Genomic DNA, 13125 nt, shown 5'->3' with positions numbered 1-13125 from the left:
ATGCGTTTGTAAAGATTTTCAGCTATTTAGTCATAAGATATTATCTAAGAGTATTACGTCAACAGCTTCAATTGACTCTTCCTTACACAGCGCTTAATGATTAGTTAGGACAGGATATGTTACTACAGCGATGCTTTTGTTCTGTAGTTTTTACAAAGGTGCCAGAGCAGCTACAGCCAGTACATTTAATGATGGGTATAGGTTTGTTTATGACAGTATTTGGTATTATTGAGTTATAGCTGCAGCTGCGACTGCCCTGCTGTGATATATGAAACAGGTCTGTTGGGTGAGTGGTGATGCCACTTCCAGTTCAGGTCCTCAGTGTTGTAACTCTAGGAAATTTCCTGCATCCATTGTGACGGTTCTGCCACTGGTTGATACCCTGTGCAGTTCATTAACTCTTTAACTCAGCCTGAGGTCCACATTCACATATTTTAAGGTGGTTGCTTGCAGTTGAGTTAGTCTAGTGTCCTACCACGGGCCATATTTATCTTGTTTTCACCAAAACTGTTTTTAGTATCTATCTGTTAAAAGTACTTTGCACCTCCTCATTATGTGCCTGATGTGCCAAACTATCCGCCTTGTGTCCCATCTGGATGGATCACAGAACAGATGCACAGCACCACCAGAAATACTCCTGTGAAGAAGAAAGTGGGAAAAGAGGATGACTATCTGGTAATAATGACGATAGACCGATCATCTCATGTAACACTGATGATTCATGGATGTTTACACTTGCAGACTGGTCTCGTGGGGGAGGAAAAAAAAAGTCAGGTATATAAGCAGCAGGAGGAGGAGGAGGAACCGGTTGAGCAACATCACCTACTGAATAATACGAGAGAGAGGTGGTGAGTGGTGAGTGGTGGTTGGGCATGTGTACAGGAAGTTGACACAGGTGTTTAATGCCAGCTGATTTTGAAAGTAGGACACTCCATGGTAAAATGACGTAGGTATCGTTATTTCCCACTAGCCTGGGCGAGGCTCAGAGTTTCCTTCTACCGCAAGTCAGAGCGCCCTCATTATCCTGTTAATTCCAATGACTATGACATTGGGTAAAACACAGAAGACAGATGATTTTATTTTGATGAGCTTAATGCAACATCATCTTAGATGTGTCTTTGTCCTGTCCTATTCATCTGTCTTCATACAGTAGTTGTACTGTTCTGACATTACTTGCTCTGTGGCACATTAATGTTTTGGAATTGGTTTATATATATGTAAAAGAGCATGTTTTACCAATGCCATGTTCCTCCTATATTCTATATTCGAGATTTTCCTTTTCAATTATACGACTTCTTCTCAAAATCATGTGAACTACTTTACAGTAAGTTGTTTTCTAAATGCAAATGATTCTGTCTTTCTCTCTCCTCCTCTATTAATGTAAAAGCAGATTAGATCAATCCCATTAGACACCAACCCAGTCACCTTCTGACCATATGGTCTAAAGCTCCTTCGTCCTTTTGGCACACTGACTTTTATTCTCTGAATCACACACAGGGAGAGGGTAGAGAGAGGGTGTCCGTCCTCTCCTCTCCTCTCCTCTCCTCTTCTCCTTTATACGAGCAAGACTCAACAAGTATAAGCCTGCAGACCATATGTAGCCTTAGCATGACTGCTTGTGGTGAATGTGTACAAGAAGGTGGATGAGGAGGGGGGTGGGTCTGAGGGTGGGGGGTGGATGGGGCATCTCTGATTACTGTACAGGTTGGGAAATCTTGACCTGCTTGTGGCTCTATGTTTGGCTCAAAGTGTAAACATATGCGTGTTTCTCTGCCTGTTGCTCTAATCACATCACATAGAGTGATGTGATTAGTTATTTCTTGACGAGACAACATTTGAAATATATCACCGGCCAACAAGACAACAAGAGCTCCATTTTTTGTTTTACGGGTCAATTCAGCCAAGTTACATAAAAAGATAATTCTCACCTCACTGCAGCTGTATCTAGCCATGTTTTGGTTTTATTTGTCCAGGTTTTAAGATGTGATTGTACGTGTCTGAGATCTCCGCCTCAGACCCAATAAAATGGAAGCTCATGGAATTTTGTTTGTGGGTCTCACAGTATTACAAAATGCATTTAAACACTTGAATAGTCATGTTAAAGACAATGTCCCAGTTACACCGTTTAAGACAGAGATGTCCCTGTGCTCATTGGAGCAGCTTCTTACCAAAGCAACAATCTCTATGAAAAGAGCTGAAAGTGTGTTCTGTAGATTATCCAGAGCGGATATGTCACAACCAAAGAGAATAAAACCAAAACTGTCCTCATCACTAGATACCAAGCGAGGTAAATGAGGAAAGATGTTTTTTTTTAGTAATTCAGGTGAACTAACCCTTTCATTTTATCTGTTTTACCAAGTTTACCTAAACTACTGGGTATAACTTTCACATTTTGCCTCGAAAACGTCTTTAATCTTACAGTTTGAAGACAAATTTGCATGATATTTACTTAACTTTGCTTTACATATTTTAAGGCACATTTGCTTGTACCATAAAGGTGTGTGTCAAAAATATCCTAACTAGAGTTTTTCTTCATTTTCCTTGTAAATTCTCCGTGACAGAAGACTTGTTTAACCTGTAATTAGGGATATGACAGTGACTGATATGTCTTGACAAACTTTTAAGGGTTGCCCTAAGGGACTCAGTGCTTATATAATGATTTGTTTGCTCACTCATTTGCGTTATAATATTTTTTTATGTAACTGTGAGCTCTGTTGTGATCCACCTGACCAACTCCAGAACAGTAACTCATGTCTCCACTGCGCTCCAGAGCGTCCTCTGTACTTCACTCCTCCATAGTTTTGCTTGAAGTTGGAACGGACAATACACACACACACACACACACACACACACACACACAGTCCTGGGTCACAGAGTGCAGACACACACCAGAGCTATGTGTGTTGTCTGGCCTCGGCCCACTGGGACAGCTGAGGTACGAACCAGGCGATGGAAGCAGGAGGAGAATGTCACATTAGTCCCTCTGTTGCACCAACACACACACACACACACACACACACACACACACACACACACACACACACACACTGTTCTGATAAGCATGGTGACCCAAGACTGTCCACTTTAAACATGTCAGTGTGATGCGACAGAAGCTTTGTTGAACTAGATGTGTGGCTGTCACCCACAGAATGGTACAGGGAGGTTATCTGTGGTGAAGCTGTACACTCCTATTGTCTGGTAAGGCACCTACAATCTGGACACTGTTGTCACAACCTTTCTGTTGCTGGGTAAATGGGATATTTATGGTTGGTTTCAGGTTTCACAGAGAAGACAGGACAACCTTTACCAGGGAATTTTTGGAGTTTGGGAGACAGTCATCTGCTGGTGTGAACCTTGGCACGTGTTGCTAAGCTACCTTTAATTTATCTCTCCTTCTTGGTCTTGGATCACCACTAGTATTCAGGTTACTTCACATTAATCGACCCAGTTTCTAGGTATTTGTAAATCAGGGGCAATTGCATTTGTAAAGCAAAAAAAGATGAAGCAAAAAGAACATGCAATTACCCGTCCCTCCAAGTTTGTGGTTGTATGTGTGTATGTACACAGCACAGGCTCATGTGCTGTGTTTGCATCTTCAGATGCACAGAGAGTAAACACATACTCACTGGTTTCTGTCACATGCTCCGTCTTGTTTGTACTTCTACTGAACTGCTTTCCAAGTATTAATTCAGTTTATGCCAGTATCATTCAACAAGAACAAACAATTCTGTAAAATTGTCATTCTGTGCCACTGCTGGTCAACAAGAACAACAATTCCATGCGCCTCAGTCAGGACATCTGTACTTTGAATGTGCTAATTATAGTAAATCTAGTTTGAAGAAGGCGACACACTGCATTGCTTTGTCACAAGGGACAAAAGCTCCATTGAAAGGTTCCCTGAAGTTATTAAGCAGTACATTATATGGCAGTGTTTGCAAGACAGGATGGCACCAGCAGTGCACATGGAAAAGGCTGTGTATGCATATATGTTTATATGTTTGTGTGTTGGGTAGGGGTGGGGGGCAATTGGCCTCATTCTCTCTGATGTCCTCTGTCTCTCATCCATCTCGAACTCCCTTGTAGCAGCTGCTGGGAGAATTGTTGAGAGCTTTTTCCATAGCAGTGTGGAGTGCCAGTTTCCGTCTGCTTCTGACAGGAAACACGGTGACCTACTGAGGAGAGGAGAGGAGAAGAGTTTCCCTCAGCAGCCAAAATGACGATTGCACTTTGCTTGGTAGACTCTCTCTTTTTTTTTTTTTTGTCTGTCTTCCCCTCTGTTTTTCTGTCTGGCACACACACACACACACTCACGCACGCACACACACATGCACACACACACACACACACACACACACACACACACACACACACACACACACACAGAAGGAGACTGGGGAAATGTTTGAACACAGCCCATCAGCTGGGCATCAATAATTCAGTCATTCTGCACTGCGTTAATGTTTATGTTTCACTAGTGGCTGAACACAAAAACTCTGTGCTATATTAAGACCTGAAGTGCAGTGTTGAGGGGCAACATCACAAAACTGCTGAGAGTGTTACAGGCAACAACATTTTTGGAAGTGCTATAAGAATAGCAGGTGCATTTGGGGGGCATGATGGCTTTTACCTCAGCACAAGGCCACAGCCAGTGGCCACGGTTAGCTTAGCTTAGCACAAAGACAGCAATTAACACATTATATGTTGTTTGTTTAATTCATACAAAATCCAAACATTGACATTTAGGGTTATGTGACAGACTAACTGTTCTAAGGGATGGGAGCTGGTTGCCAAGGAACAGCTCTGGTCAGAGCCAGGAAACAGTCCAGCACAGAAACCCCCAGATTTTGTTTCCTGTGGCGAGAGCCAGGCTAGATGTTTTTCCTCTGTTTCCAGTCTTTATGCTAAATTAAGCTAACTGGCTATTTGCTGTAGCTTTGAAGTTAATGGATTAATTACATGCGCCTAACTCTCTGCCAGAAAGCAAATGAGCGTATTTCCTAAAATATCTAACTTTTGCTTTTGCTAACACCAATCGTTGTCCCACATATGCCTGGACACCTGTGTCCATGCATGAGGAGGGTGAAACTTTGCTCATGGTGGCTGCATAGTGCACACAGTCAAGGTCAGAGTCAACATATTGGCTAAGATACAAACACACAGACACACACACACACACACACACACACACACACACACACACATACATGGACATACAAAACAAAACAGTGGGAGGCCTGCAGGATTGAACAGTGGTAGTCCACCCTCTATGTTCTCTGGCTACATTAAGTCCCGAGTTCAAGAGTTCAGGGCTTAATGTTACTAATCCTGTCCTTGTGAAACATACACTGGAAACGTGAGGCAGGCAGTGCAGCATTATGTATATACAGTATGGGCAATATAAACTAAAGGTCCATAATGACGTCTATTTATGTCTCTTATGTGAAAATGACATGGTTTCACGTCTTATAGCTAAGCAGGTGTGTATGTGCTGCATGTCCCCATGGACATACTGTATATGTATGTCAGGAGTAGGGCAGCTAGCAGGCATAAGGCATGACAGGACGTGATATTGGCTGAGGGAAATATATGTTTGAGGAGTGGGCTCCAGGAATGGAAATCCACACCAGCGGGGCATGCTAGTCTGTGGGTAATACAACCGTACAAGGGCATAGTAGAGGCAGAGCACCATCGTACGGGCCGGGCACATGCACACACATCTATGTGGGTGTGTGCGTGTGTGCATCTGTGGTGGTGGAGGGGAGGGAGTGATGGGGTGGTAGTGCCAGATGGGCAGCTTAAAAATAGTGCGGAGTGGAGGATTGCAATTGCACGGGACTCGAGGAACACATGACCGCCAGTCCAGTAGTAATTCACAGTGGATTTCTCTCAGCTTTGTGATGACTGATAAGACAAGAGAGGAGGATGATTAAACTGAGTTTTCTAATATGGCTCTATCTGAGTTGTCTGTCTTAAAAAATAAGACACTGCTAGAAGTGCACGGTTTGCTGTTTAGTGCTGATGTTATGGGTATGTTAGGTAGGTATGTGTTACAGGTATCACAAAACTTGTAAACTGAGGACTATGGAGTCTGTGGCGAAGTGAGCCGAGCAGACATGCAGGGGCAGTGGGGCAGTAGGTTGAGAGTAGGAGGTGAAACGTGATGGGGATCAGACTGGCAGGATTAAAGAGCACTGGACTGACCTCTACTAATGCACAGAACAGAGGAGAGGGATGAAGAACTAATGGGAGGCCACAGGAACAGCTGCTCATTAGAGAAGGACCAGCACGTACTATTATATACTTTAACTCCTCCTCCCCAACACATACACACATATGCATATATAAATAAATAAATATATATATATAAACATGCCAGTGTGTGTACATACAACATACACAAACTGATTTGATTGAAGGATAATCTCATGCACAAAGTGGCTCTTTCACCTCATGTAATCTCAGTTTAGATTAAGATGGATTATTGGATTACAAGAGCCTCCTCAAAGGAGGGAGAGACAGACAGAGAAAAAAAAAGGATAGTTAAAATTTACACTTGGAGAACACAGGAAACATGTATTACTATATTAAGAAAAGGTAGTATTACATATTGATATTATTAATAGTATTACTCTTTTACCGATTCACATATGTCCAGAGGCGCACCATCAGGAAAGGCAAACCAGGCAAATGCTTGGGGCACCCGAGGGGAAAAGGTGCCCCTGGTGGCGCCTCATATTGGCATATTTTGCAATGACAACTATAAACCCCCTTAATCCTCCCATAAAGACACCATAGAGTGCACTGGTGTTGACCCAAAACGCCCCTAAGTGGGGAGCCTGATGACATGATCTGTAGCTAGAGTCTACTGATCATGAGTCTGCATCGCGATGGTCTGCATATTGCTTTATTGCTGCCTGAAGAAGGGTGCTAAGGTTGACAAGTTGCCTTTACCTATTGGCATATTTCAGCCACTCATGTTTGTGCCCAGGGTGGGCATTTTGCCCATCAGAGGCTTTGATCAATATTTTTCACTATTGCAAGCAAGGTTATCCCTGGTTTCTTTAATGTTGATCTTCTCAAGTCCAGCTTCTTTGTTTTTGATATGGATGTAAACTAAAGAATAGCAACATGAAAAACAGTATGTCAAGGATAGACATAGTTGCAAACAGTATATGTACAGTCTCTCATTATCCATGAAATGCACCTTATAAGCTAAGGCCATCAGGTCATCATAGCAGGTCTGTGACTGAATTTATGTGTTTGTGTCTGTCCAAGTGCCTAAACAAACACATTCAGTGTCTCTATGAGTGTATCAGTGTGTATCTTCCCTCCAAGAGTGGGTCAGCGGCCTGGAGTGAATCATGGGGAGAAAAGGCAACATGACATTGTTATGTTTGTGAGGAAGTCGGTGTTTTGCCAAAGCACCAATAAGTGCAGAGACTCTCTCTGTGCAGGATAACTGGAGCATCCCGCTAGCCCATGTCACTGGGTCAGCGGAATCAGACCTGTGTATCTGTGCGTATGTGTGCATGTGAGAAGAGAGACAGAGCGACAAGTGTGTGAGTGAAAGAGAGAGGTGGGCGTGAGTGTGTGTGTGTGGTTGTTTGTTAGGTGGATGTGAAATTAGGGCATTCTTTACAGCTGAGTAGGGCAGAAGACAAGCTGGCAACAGAAGTAGGCTAAATCATCGTCGCCTATCATTAAACAGTCTCTCGTTTATAGGGGGGACACAGGAATGTCCATGTGACAAAAACGTGAGAGCAACTGCTCGCACACACCACTTGCTGTCCCACTAAAGCAGCAAGAAAGAAGGAGAGAGAGAGAGAAAGGTGTTTTTTTTATGTTTCTAGTCTATTAAACCAATTTTCAGTTTCATTTTCAAGGCGCTTTGTTCGTTGTTACTGCAATTACTTTAACATTTCCCCTCTATCTCTGTTTCTCTTTCAGTCATCCAAAACTTTCTCTCTGTTCCCAGCTCCAGAGCAGGCCTGGGGTCAGTTTGAAAAAGGCCTGCACACAAGACCACTGAGGGCCCTCATGCCTCTGCAGGGACATATGTGGTTCAGTCTCTGTTCATAGATGAAAGGGGGATTCCAGTGGCGGTCACATGCTCCCTGCGGGGCTATAGAGGAGGCCAGCCATTTCATGGATGACAAACCATACATGGTTTCCTTTGTGTGGATGCATGTGCAGATTTCTATGGCATTGTGCAGTTCTTCTGTTAAAGGCAACCTGTGCAGGACGTGTGCCTTTTCATGTTTGGTTTCACATGTGTAGGTGTTTATGTGTTTGTGAGTGAGAGAGAGAGAGAGAGAGAGAGAGAGAGAGAGAGAGAGAAATGAACACGTTTGTTCTTGGTCCTCAAGGCTTTTAAGTGCAAAGCACTAGCAGGCAAAAGTGTTCCATGAGAATAATGTGAATGAACCACTATTGCAGTTGTACTTAAAAATATATGAGAAGTATTAATAAATTATATTCAATATCCTTCAGCACACCCACGCATGCACACACGCACACACACACACACACACACACACACACACACACACACACACACACACACACACACACACAAACACAAACACAGTATTCTCCTGCAGGCCATGGTGCACTTCCACCTCCAGAGGCCTGTGTTGCAGAGCCGTGATTGGAAGTGACTTTGCACACTCTGTATCTCTCCATCACAAGACTGGATTGCCTTGGAGCTGATCACATCCGTGACTCCTCGACCCTGAGCACGTGTGTGAAAATGGGAAAGAGAGCGGGAATGTGAGAAAAGAGTGCAGGAAGTAGAAGAAGAGGGATCTTAGTCAGCCACTGCCCTTAAGAGCTGTTGTCTCTGACGAACTGCACATCCGTCTCAAATGAAAGCAGAATGGGGAAACCACCTCTTCTGTCTTCGAAGAGTTTTACCATGGTTCACTGAGGTAAACCAGGCCAGGGGCAGATCATGATACAAATAGACCAACAAGTAAACAGGCAGACAGACAGACAGACTGACTGACTTACAGACAAAGTTTCTAGTTTCTAGTTCTAGTTTCTGCAGTCTCTTTTAAGGCTAAGTTAAGAAAGGCCATGTGTAAACAAATGCATTGCAGTGGTTGAAGGATGCAGATAAAGCAGGGTAAAATGAGATCATATGTAAATATGGGGTCTTGGTGCTCTACTTAGCAATTAGAGAGAGATGGAGAGACAAAGAGAAAAGAGCAAGTGAGAGATCATACGAGGGGATCATCAGGGGTATCTGCGTGCATCAGAGGGGTGAGCAGGTTCAACAGGTCCCATGTTGGGTGGGAGGCTTGCGAGTGTTCAGGTGCTAGAATCCTATATCAGAGCCAGTGCTGACCATGGGTCTATATCAAGAGCCGGCTAGGGTTTCAGCCCGGGCGCTGATGGAGGATTATTCTGAGAAAGACGGGTTCTGGCCAGCCTGAAATAACTGATCCAAACTCGCTCTGACTTTCGCGCACTAATGAAGAGCAGAGGGAGGAGAGGGAAAGGCGAAGGGAGATGCACCTCTTGCCCCTGAGATTTCCTTCCTGTCAGGAAGTTAAAAGAAGTGCGGTGAAACAAGAGAGAGTGTCAGGGGAGCATTCTGGGAAGGAGTGGAGAAAAGGAAAATGTCAGCATGCCAGATTCTGCAGCTCTGTGCACAGGCCATGCATTCCTGATCCTTGTAGACCAGGACAAACTTTGGGACACTGACAAATAACCCATCAGTTAGGGGCAGAGATCCTCTATGTATGGTTGGTGTGATATAAGCATTCTGGTCACTCCAATAATAAATAAAGAGAATAAAGGTTGGAGCCACGACACTTTCCCCAAGGAGAACACCATAAGGAACACGTCGTCCTGAGTTTCTGGGAGCAGTTATAAGTACGCCCGGAGCTATGCAAAGTTACTGTAACTCTGTACCTTGTGTTAATTCATCAACACAAAGCTGTCAAAGCTCAAGCAACAGTCTCCAATTTCAGACTCCTCTCTCACATAGACTGTGTGTGTGTGTGTGTGTCTATAGGTGTTTTAAAAGGTGTACTCCGTGTTTATATATGGAATTTATGAGGACATGTGATGTGATTCTCTTACGTAACTGAGGATAATAACAGTGAAATGTATCCAAGTGGAACCTAGGCATAAGGACCGTGTCACTCCTTCATGCTCTGCTGGCGAAACTTTCTATTGATTGGGAAGTTAGGAAAATTATATACTATCCTTATACTACATTATTTTATCAAATATACACAGGAATTTATTATCCTAAAGATCAGTAATTATTACGGTCATTAATTGAAAAACTGGGGATTACCTGTTGGATTAGAGGTGTAACAAAAGATTATATCAGCATATCTCAAATTTACAGGAAATTATCAGATCGTGTCAAGTTATGTGTGCATAATGGATGCTAGCACAGAAGGAGCAATATCTGCATTGTTATGGACAAACTGTATCAACCATATTTATGTGCATCTGTTTTTTTCTAGCTGCCAAGCAACACAGTATTTCAGGAATACTTTCTCATTCTCTTGGTGTCTGTCTGGCCTATGTATGTATTCAGCAAGCTGTTGCTGCACTGCACTACATGGGAAACTATTCTTGACAGTCCACTCAGCAATGATACATAACATTTTTTAAGAAAAAAGTTATTATAGGAGCACTGCACGTCAAGATCAGTTTACGTGTCATGTGGAATACAGAAACAGTTATATAATGTCTTCTGCTGCTCTGGAGGAGCTCTTTAAAGTCTGATAAAATAACCCTGATGGCGTCATCAGGGTTATTTTATCAGCTGGTGCTCAGCTTGGATGCTATCAAATTGCATTGTGGGAATTTTACTGTGTTGCATTTTTGGATCTTGACGCATACTTGGAACTAAAAGTCAGCATATCTCTGCCTTTGTTACATCGGTTGTGACCATTATCACTCTTGAGAGTCCACAAACCTTATTAATATAATTTTTATTTAAGTGTAGTTAAGTGCACTAAATTGCTATTGATTACCCCTTTAAAATAAAACAGAGACAGTTCCTGGTCTCATTAGCCACATCAGTGGTAAATGACAAGCATTATAGTACCTGTTTATGTAAGATATATTTCATGTATGGCCTATTTCTAGAATACAGTTTAATTGATAAGTATTGAATAATGTTATCCACTCTAAAAGCCTAAACTGTATCACTGGAATTGAGCAGTGAGCCCATAAATGTTTTTTTGATCTACAGACACAGGCATTCGCTAGTCACTTTATCACTGATATTACTGGGAGAAAAGTAAAGTGTGTTCCTATAGGTGGAAGTGCAATTGGCGAGCTGGGTCTTGGCCCCTCCATCCTATTTTTTACATTGTATTACACAAGACTAGTGTGTAGAGTGGGAGCATAGGATGGCCTGTGACAATTTCATGACATGTCTTTATTTTGCTTGCATTGTGAATTCTGTAAACATTTACTTGTTCTCTTAATGGTGTGATTATCCTCTAATGGTGCATTATATAGCTGATCTAAAGCCCTTTGAGAAGGCCAATATGATTAAGGACAACTGTACAAATAAACAGAGGTTAGCTGGGTGCACTGCTTAGCAGACGACAGACAACAGAAACCAAGGCATATGCATTGTTGGGAAATGAGGGTAGCACACATTTTTCACATTTTTCCAGATACTGCTGGCAACAGCTTGACCTACACAACTGTCTTATTACCCTACATGCAGAGGCATTTCAACAATGAATGCTAAGCACCATCAAGACAATTAAGTTTTTACCAACAATCTCACAGGGTCAGGAGTGTTTTCAAACGTCTCACCATTTCGATTGAGAATGAGGTGTTTGGAGTGTGTTGCAGCATGACAATTCAATTCAGGTTCAGTGTGAGACAACTGGTCACTGATAATCAATCTAAAACAATTTTTGTGATTATGTGACTCACACTGAAGTTTTTCCTTGACACTGTCGCCAAGTGATTGCTCTTGGTGGGAATTGTCGGGGTCTCTGTAAATAAAATAGTAGAAAGGAGGTCGAGACCTGCTGTATTTGAAAAATGCCTTGAGATAACTCCTGTTGTTAATTGGCACTATACAAATAAAAATTGACTTGACTTCACTTGACACTGTGTTGTCCTGTGTGGCTAACCCTTTTCATCTGCTTCATGTTGATTTAAAAACACCCATTTACCTCTGATGTTACTGAAAGTATGGAAAACGTTCTAATAAAAATTAAGGCTGGTCTGTCATCTAGTGGTTAGAAGAGGCACTGCATTTAAGTTCCACATGGACTCAGCCAATGAACTCAAGATATAGAGGCTGAGCATGTGAGGTCAGAGTGAACAACACAGAATATCAGGTGTGTGAGATAAGATAAGATTAAAATGGACTGTATTCATATGAGATTACTGTGATAATTGCAACCTAAGATTATTTCATGGTGAACATGGTAGACAACACCTTATAAATGACCTCTCATAGCCCTCATGCAAATCCTTGTTTAAAGATGAACATTTAGAAAATAAAAGGCAGAGACTCAGGATATTTATTCACTGTCAATGGTAGCTACAGCTTTATACTTGATGACTCAAATTTAGATTCATGAAAACAAACATGTGACAGAATTGTTCTCCATTAAACCTGTGACAACATGAACTGCTAAAGGGACATATGATTCATGTCATGTCATGTCAGATCAAGAAATTGACATCCAGGTGTAGTGTTTGGCTGCTCCACTATCTTGAAAATCTAGCTTTAATCAAGCACACCAAACAGCCATTATTCATAATCAATTAACAATATATTGGCTATTTTATTTCTGTACGTGAATGCAGATTGATAGAGTAATCAGTAATCACTTGACTAAGGATGGTGCGTTCAGAGTCTAAATGATCTTAAAATAGTTAGAGCATTTTGTTAATGGGACAAAAATCTAGCCATGATGTGTGCTATGATTTAATAAATACATTCACAGAACTGCTCAGGCTCAGTTACCAATGATATTTAGGTCAAGTCTTTGGAATTTTTGCATGGCCATTTGGAGTTTTTATCAACCTGGGATTACAGGCAAAATGTATACATGCACTTTTTCATGGGCTAATGGCAGTATTTTTAGACTACTTTTAGGCCAGAAAATAAATATACAAGAGGTT

This window comes from Seriola lalandi, unplaced genomic scaffold (genome assembly GCF_002814215.2).
Source record: "Seriola lalandi dorsalis isolate HSWRI2012SDOR001 ecotype SW California unplaced genomic scaffold, Sedor1 jcf7180002054692, whole genome shotgun sequence".
NCBI classification, from domain to species: Eukaryota; Metazoa; Chordata; class Actinopteri; order Carangiformes; family Carangidae; genus Seriola; species Seriola lalandi.
Note: the sequence above shows the minus strand (reverse complement) of the source record.